Here is an 8,819-nt window from a genome sequence, read left to right as displayed (position 1 = left end):
AGCAAGACAATAAGGAGTATCCTCCCAACACAGCCTTGTGTAACATCCCCACTGGAGATGCTGCTTACCACTCAGTGGTGTCCCAGTGCACTGTTCACTAGAGGACAGGCACATGCATGCATGCATACTGGGCTCCTCAAGTCTAAGTCCCAGCCCTCCTGTATTCCCCATCTTTCCCCCCAAGCCCTTGACTCCATTAGCCCAAAAGTGCCAAAATCTTTTTTTTTTTTTTTGCAGAACCAGGGATTGAACTCAGGCTCTTGCACTTGCCAGGGAAGTGCTTATTCCACTGAGCCATCTCCCTGGCCCTACAAAGTCTTATCTTTGGAGCTGTCAACTGGCCACCATCTCTGGTGCTCCTTGGTTCAGAAGATCAGCTCAACACCAACCTCTGCTTCCTCATCTGTCCCATGAGTTGTTGGGAGTGAAGCCCTAGAGGAGCAGTAGACTGGCAGAGCTCTGTGCATGGGCCCCGCCTGGTTCTCCAGTCCATTCATGACAGTTGGTATGACATCTGGAAGACGTCCACACTCCAGCTGTTTGTCACTGTAAGGAAGTGTCTGCACCTAGACCAGGAGAGCAGGGCCCGGTAGCATCCGGCCAGTTACCAGTTATGCAGCGCTCTCCCTGGAACACACCATTTGAGTCTCACACCGTTGCCCAGAAGACCAGCTCTGCTCTATCTCTCACAGTTACATTCATTCCCCACCATTACTCTCTTGTGCTGTCTTCTCACCTTCAGGCAACATCATCTGAGCTCCAGAAGGGCTGGGGGCTGAGCACAGCCTGGGGGCTCAAAAAAGCAGGTGCTGAATGACTGTGGGAAGCTCATGCAGAGCCTGACATTTGCCAGAGGTGGCTGGCCCTGAGAAAGGCTGGCAGTGAATTTAGGAAGGCCAGGATGTAGTGACATTGAGCCAACAGACTGAGACGAAGCTCTACCACAGAAATGCCTCCACCAGCAGGTTTGATAGAGCCTGAGGGAGGTAGGACAGGCAACAAATGCCAGGCAAGGTGCTAACAGAGGGAAGCTGATGTGCAGAAGGGACTTATTCATGGCTTGTACACACTGGGGCCAAGGCAGCCCACTCAGCCCCTAGTCAAAGCAAAGAAGAGGTAAGAGTGTCACCCCCTGAAGGAAGAAAGACAAAGTGGGACCAGAACACAATTTATAATTCTTGCTATCTCTCCCCAACATGTGTCCACAGCAGACACTATGAACAGAAAAAGAGGGCTAGGATGTCACCTGCAAAATCTGGGGACTTAGTAGCTAATGATGTAGGCCTTGGAGTCAGACAGACCTGGAATCCCAGCATGACCACCTGCTAGCCGTGGGATCTTGGGTCATTTTCCTGGCTTCTGTACCTTATTCAAAGGGGAACAAAAGCACTAGCTCTCTGTGGGGTCCTCAGCCACTGTGACATGCATGACCTCTGGCACCAACTGCTGCAGAAGAAACTCAGCAACACCATTTTGAAGCACCCAAAGCAGCTAGGTCAGCTGAGGAGTGGCCCTAAAAACAGGATCCTGAGCTGCTTTCCAAGGGAAGAGGCCAGGAGAGAGGTCAAAGAACACACAGGGGACTTTTAGTTTTCTTTTGGAGGGGGTAGGGGGTACTGGGGATTGAACTCAGGACCTTGTGCTTGCCAGGTAGGCGTTTATATCACTGAGCGATCTCCTGGCCCAGGGCTTTTAGTTTTCACAGCTTGTAGAGTCTGTTGAAAATTATTTCTCTATAATATCTAAGCCACACAGATATGCTATGGGAGACTAAAAGCACCCCAAATAAAGCTCTCAATGAGGCTGGTCCTGCAATAGCTACCTTGGGCAGCCCTCCCTGCTGGGCCCACCGCAAGGCCAGGCTGGGCCAGGCACAGATGTGCCATGCTGCAGCAAGGTGGCAGCCTCCACTGTTGTTGCTCTGGGGCCCAAGAGTCCCTGTGCCTACGTGGGTCTTAGTGAGGGGGCTGTCACACAGATGTAGTAAGTGTAGCTGGCCAGCCCCTTGGGGCCATACCCAAACAGACCTGTGACCAAACTAGCCAACAGTGTAGTCCTGGCCCCAAGGGCAGCTCTATTTGATATCACACCTATCTAAAGGACCCTCCATCAGCCTGCAGTCCAGCTTCACCTCCTAGGGCAGGGCTTATGCCTGTGTCTTCCTGTCCATTGCTACAGTATCCTCCCCATCCAGCCAGTAGATAGCATTTGTGCCTGGGGAGTCTGGGCCAGACATAGAAAAGGCACTAGCAGACCCCTGGGCTTCCCTCCTTCCTCCCCTGGGTGAGGCTGCTGGTCTCCAGGCACGGGCTTCAGCTCTAGACACAGCGGGGTTCACACCCCGCCTCCAGTATGGACTAGCTGGGTCACTTTACCTTTTAGCACCTCTGGGAAACAGGAACCAATAATCCAACCTTGTAGGTTGGGCTGCGGATCTGAGCCCTTGTTGACAATGTGGCCGGCCCAGGATCTGACATACAGCATATGTAACATGTTAACATGCTCTGGTAAGTATGTATGGGTATTGAGCCAAGCAGAGGTATAAGGAGAACTAGTCACAGCTGGTCTCAGGTGGGGATAAAGTGATGTCGCTCTTCCTATCACGCTATTGCCTGCCCATGAGCAGAAAGGGTAGGTGGCAAGGCGCTATCCCTTCCCCGCCCCCTTGGGCTTGCTTTCCCCTGCCTGGGAAGCTGGACTTAGGTAGAGTATAGGGTATCAGAAATTGGGTAGAAAATAGTATCTCTTCCCTGGGTTGTTCCCCATCCTTACTGATGTCTATTCACACCAAGGTCTGAACTTCGGGGTGGTCTCTGGAGGCAGGTGCTGTCCACAGGCTCCTAGACATGATAGCTCTTGAGAGCCAGAGGGATGGAGAAAGAGAGGAGTAAGTCTGGCCTGGCCTTATGAGGGAGGAAATGCTGGGCTGAATGTGCAAAAGGAGGCAGAGACCCTGGGACCTGCCATGGCTGGATTCCTGGGCACGTGAGCCAGGATATACCTGTTTCCCCTGTTCTGGGACTGCTGCTCCCTAGTTATTTATTCCAGAGAATTCTCAAGTGCAAGAGGGATTCAGGTCCCATCTGCTGGGCAAAGCAAGAGGAAGTATTGGGAAGGCAATATAATGTTATTTCAGATGAAATCCTTACCTTCGGCTGACCAGGTCTGACTGGTTCCAGGGGACATGTCCCACCTGCCCCCCCACCCAGCCTCCCATGGACCACTCGCTCTTTCTGAGGGATAAGGGCACTGGCTAAGGCCTGGCTGGAGGGTTGGCTTCTGCACCTGGCATCTAGGAGAGAAAAAGGGGCTTTCCTGAGGTCCCAGCACCAAATAGTGGGGGCTGAGAGTAGAATGGGTATGACTGACACCTGCTCAGAAGAGTGGAGAGCTGCGGGCTTTAAAGACCTTTTCTCTTTCCCTGTGGCCCAATTTGGACCACATCAAGGCCCTTGGTGAGTGCTCAGGCTACAGGTTACAGACAGCACAGAACACGAATACTGTAAAGAAACAAAGAAGGCTCATGATGACTGTGCCTCCCATTGGTCTAAGTGACCCAGAGTTAGGATAGACAGAATCCACCTGTGGATAACACCATCCCACCTATCTTCCTTGCCCAGGAGTGGCTAATGCCTTGTGTGAGGCCACTGAAAGGGTGGATTCACCGGGAGCCAAGCCTTCCATGTCCAAAGTCTATGCTCTTCTGGTTGGTCCTGGGACCCAGGGCTGCTGACTAAAGCAGCAGGCAGGCCCCACGTTGAGCCAAAATGGCTGCAGGGAGGCAGCACACTCAGGACAGCCACAGCAGCACTGATTTCCTCTCTGCTCTCTGGCTAAAGCCATGACTGTTCCCACCTTGCTCAGCCTCAGAAATAGGAGGCAGTGCTAGCCTGGCCTGCAGCTCTTTGCTTCTTCCACAGAAGCTGGAAACTGGGTTGATGCAGGAAAAAACCCTGCCTGCTAAAATAAGCAAACATTTTGGGGAAAGGAAACAGCCATCCCTGGCTCAGTTACTATGGGAACGTTTCTGAATCAAATACAAGGCAAGGAGAAAAGTTTGCCCTGGCCAAAGTAGCCAGGCTGTGGAGCACTTAGGGCTTCCTGCCTCCATGCACAGAGGTAAATACATCTGCACAGGAAACCCCAGAAGCTTTTGGGCACCCAGAAATAAGCCCACAGTGTCCATGGTATAGACAGCAATCTAGCAGTACTTGCCATCCAACCTGCACGTGCCGTCTTGAACCCTCCTCTCCAGGCAAGGGCAGCCCCTAGGCTCTTCCCTCTGCAGCCTCCTCCAGTGCAGCACTGGGTCAGGAAGGTGGCTGTCTGCATCTGCAGGCCTAGCCAAACCTCAGAGTCTGCCCCTGAGGACCTATGTGTCTTCCCTGGGCTACCTTTTTTGCATCACTGGCCTCAGAAGCCACCGCTGTCCCATAGCCACATGCTTTCTGACAGTGCCTATCCAACACGGCAAAAGGATGAGTAGTGGTTCCAGTTGTGGCTCCAACCTGACAGGTCAGGATTCAGTTTCCCAGGCACCCTGCCCACACACTCTCTCCCTCTTGGCCCCATGCAGAGCCATACCCCAAACCACAGCACAGGTCCACCTGACCTTGACCTGGGCAAGCAACCACAAAGCTCTCCTTTGTTAACATTAAAGGTCCCCCACAGAACAGGTAGCCCTGCCAACATCAGCTCTCCCTCATCTCTTCCAGCCATGATCAACCTCCCTACAAGATCCTATAGTCTCCTGCACCCCCTCCCCTTTATTTGTTGCTATTTTGGTCCACTAGACAGCCAGCCTGCTTGATGCCCCCAATAAATCTTCTACTCGTGTCAGAATGCCTGGCCTGGTTGATTGTGTGGGTTCGGACCTAACACAACCAACATGTCTAACAGCCTTGGCTGTTTTGGCTAAGAGGGCTGGCGTCATGGGGGCCTTCAACTGGGGTGTCCCCCACCCCCAGTACATGCCTCAGCTCAGGATCTGCTGTTGCCTGGTGGGTAGGGATCTTCCACAGCATAGGTGGGGTGGCAGGAAAAGGCTGGGGACTTTTCATTATCTGTGGACACTAATTCAGTCAATGTGTGCAACAGTGGGTCTAGATTTATACCACATGTATTTCTCCCTCACTTACCCATGTGTCCAACCACATCACTTGGCTTCACACACACCATGTTTAGCAGGTGCTATGGAGGACCAATTAGCTGTGGGGCAGGCCTGTGAACACTGGAACCAAAGGTCCCATTTATCTGTGTCCCTCACCACTCACCCACCTTTGCTGCTGGTCCTTTACACACCCCACAAAGGCCCAGCCTGCAAAGCTTCCCTCCCAAGAGTGCCTTTAATCCTAGTCTGTGCCTTTCCTAGGAGAGAAGCACCCTATATACCATGGCAGTTGGAGGCTGGCTTCCTGCCCCTCCCATGGGGAGTACATGGATACTCCCATATACTTCAGTGAACAGAAACCCTGTATAAAGATGTAAAGATAGGAAAGCCTCCTGTGTCCTGGAGCAAAGGCCAGGGAATTCCCTGTCCTCCATAATACCCACCACTGACTGGACTAGAAGAATGGAAGTCATCTATTTGGGAAAAAGAGAGGAATAGAGTCAATCCTCCATTCATACTCAGTGACCACTTCCTCTGGACCAGGCTGGGCCAGACCTGAGATTGCCAGCCCCCAACCCCTTATTTTGCTTTCCTGGACAAGGCAGTAGACCTCAAGGCACAGTCTGCTGACCCTAACATACAATCACTTCTGTCAGTCATGGCCTTATCCCAGCAGCCAGTCAGGGGCTGTCTTAAGTGTTCCTCCATCAATATGTTAGTAAACAGTTGATTCCACACATTCGGTAAAGCACTCGGCAGACTTCTGTGTGGAGAGCTCTCGTGGTCTGCCAGTACTTTGTGTCAAGCATGGCTCAAGGAAGCCAAAGAACCTAAGAAGGCAGAGGAGGCTAGAAGAGAGCCCCAGGGTGGCAAAAGTAGTAACCTACTGGAGGAACATTTGCTGACCACAAAGAGGCAAAACACTCAGAACACCAGTCCAAGCTTCCCCAGCAGCTTCTGGCCGTAAGGGAGGCGCTGCTCATGTGCCCGACCCACGTGGGCCCTCTGAGCCTTCCCTCCCACACACACAACCTCGGATTGCTTCTCCATAGGACTCATCTCAGAAATCATAGGAGGAGCTACAAGGAGAGAGCCCAGTGGACAAGGGGCCTAGAGCCTCTGGTCCCAGTTCAGATGTGTTCCTTGGGAGTGGACACCTGAAGCGTTGGCTTCTTAACTTCCTCATTAGACAGGCTGAGTGCTTCTCTCACAAGGCAGACATGGTGGCTCTGTCTTCTCTTCCAGTGTCACTGTACTATTTTTAAGGGTAAAGTATCAACAACAAGGGAAGATGGGAGGGAGAAAACCATTTTCTTGGGAACCTATTATGTGCCAGAAACTGGGATGGGAGACACTACTCTATCATCTAATTTGATTCCCATGGTACTCTTCAAGTAGTGTAATGGAAACCCACTTGCTCGTCTTCCATTATCTAATTTGGTTCCTACAGTTACTCTTCAAGTCAGGAACCACCCCGCCCTTTTGTTTTGGAAATCCACTGTACCAGGTGAGTACCCCAATTCAGAGACATTAAGCAGCTTGCTTGGTTCTAACTCTTACCTATCAGCTGCAGAAATACAGATTTGCAAAAGATCACATTTCTTTAATACACAGAGAATCTTATAAATGATTAAGAAACAAACCAAGAATTCTATGGAAAATGAACATGAGTCAGATCAAAATTGCACAGAAGTTAAAACTACTAACGTGGTACCATGGACAATCTCAACACATAATGAAGATAACACACACTCTAGATTTTCATTTACTAGAGAGCAAACATGGGGGGGCTGGAGAGATGGCTCAGTGGTCTAAAGCACCTACTTAGAACAAGCTTAGCAAAGCACAAGGACCGCGGTTCAATCCCCCAGCACCACATGCCAGCCAGCCCCGCCCCCTGGTGGGCTGAGCTGGCCACACTCTCTCTCTCTCTCTCCCTCCCTCTCTCTCTCTCTCTCAAATAAATAAAACAATTAAAAAAATTTAAAAAAAAATAAAAAAGAAAGCAAACATGAGCTAGGCTTGGAGGCACACACTATTAATCCAGCTACTTAGAAGGCTTAGTCAGGAGGATGTCAAGTTCCAGGCCAGCCTGGACAACTTAGTAAGACCATGTCTCAAGAAGAAAATAAGAAAACAGAAAGGGCTGGAGATGTCTTTCAGCAGTACAGTGCTTGCCTAGCATGCACAAAGGCAATGAGTTCAGTCCTCAGTACTGAGAAAAGAAAAAAAAAAAAATCAGTAATACTGTGTTGATGAAATCTGGGGGGAAAAAAGGCTAAAGGTAGGAAAGTGGGTCAGGTCTTTGGAGGGTAGTTACTTACTAGTATTTCAAAGATATCAAACCCTTTGACCCAGCAGTTCTATTTCTAGATTTTATCCTATAAATAGACTCCTACAGATGTACAATGACATACACACGAAGCTTTGTCTGTAGTAACCCAAGACTGACATATCTAACTGTCCATCAACAGGAGATGGGCAGATAGAAATTCTGGGGCACGCACATGTTTGGAGTATTGGACAGCTATTAAAAAGAATCAGCAGGCTGGGGCCCAGCAAGTTTCACCCCTAGCGTCATAATCAATTGTTAAAATGAACAAGTTTTAAAATAAGTTCCAAAAAAGGCAAAAACATACACTCTTTCTCTTGTGTATACCTATATGAACTGGCTTTTATGGCAGGCATCCTCTATGACACATGGGACAAAGAACAGTGGCTACTATGGAAAAGGGGTTAGGGTCTGGGCATGTGGTGAGAGAATGTTTCTCTTTCATGCCAATTCCTGGTACCACACAGACTGATTACCAATGAAACGACTACAACTCTATGAAATACCAACCGAAGGTAGATAGATGCAGGGTTCCCAGGGCCTGGACCTTACTGGCTCCAGAAGGTCACAGCCTGGGAGAAGGGAAGAGTTAAGGACTCAGACACTCCCACGTGGCTGGCTCTTGCTGGAGACCTGCCCGCCACGCACCTTGAGAACCAGTGTCTGTGACACTCCTTCAGTCTGAGATGGGCCCTCAAAGGAGGGCTCCCGTTTGGGCTGACTCCACCCTTCTGCTTCTCTGGTACATATCAAGAAATCAGGGAAAATACAGAAGAAACCAAAGATGAGAGGTGCTATGTGTAACTTGCCAAAGCTACCCAGCATGGTGCGAGGAGCTGGTGGAAGATGGGTAAGGAATTTCAGGTGACATGAATGAGGATTGTTCTATGATGGGCAGAACAAGTGTGGGCTGGGACTGGCATAGCGTCAAGAAAGGGAGATGTAGGCTTTCTGGGATGGGAGGCAGACAGGTCTGGGCAGTGAAGTGGGTCTCCACCCTACATGGAACAGGTAGGTTGGAAGGGCACTGAAAGCCTAGCACTGGGAAAACTTGTATTTTAGTGACAAGAGTCACCTTCAGTTAGAATCTCCTTTGTGCCCCAGATCATTCAGGGGAAGGTAGACCTGCTGCAGAGGAGCACTGCTATGGGCATGGGGTCCCCTCCCTACTGCCCAAATGGCCCTAGAACACCTGGGGTTTTAGAGAATATACCAAGCTTAAACATGCCCCTTCCTACAGAGGGCACACTGGTGCCTAGAGGGGACAGTGATTTTTCAGAAGTCACTCAGCAATCACAGCCCCATACCCAAGTCTTACTTTAGCCCGCACCATCCTGCCTGCCCTCTGAGAATCCCACAAGCCCATGACCCTGGGAA

General features: G+C 50.4%; 1 protein-coding gene across 2 annotated transcripts in view; it reads right to left on the bottom strand.

Annotated features, from left to right (window-relative positions):
• Cabin1 (calcineurin binding protein 1) overlaps positions 1–8,819 on the bottom strand; it is a 170,508-nt gene that overhangs the window by 33,910 nt on the left and 127,779 nt on the right. The window lies entirely within an intron of this gene.

Source organism: Octodon degus, unplaced genomic scaffold, assembly GCF_000260255.1.
Source record: "Octodon degus isolate 3935 unplaced genomic scaffold, OctDeg1.0 scaffold00079, whole genome shotgun sequence".
NCBI classification, from domain to species: domain Eukaryota; kingdom Metazoa; phylum Chordata; class Mammalia; order Rodentia; family Octodontidae; genus Octodon; species Octodon degus.
The sequence above is the reverse complement of the archived record's forward strand: the minus strand, read 5'-3'. Positions and strand labels throughout refer to the sequence as shown.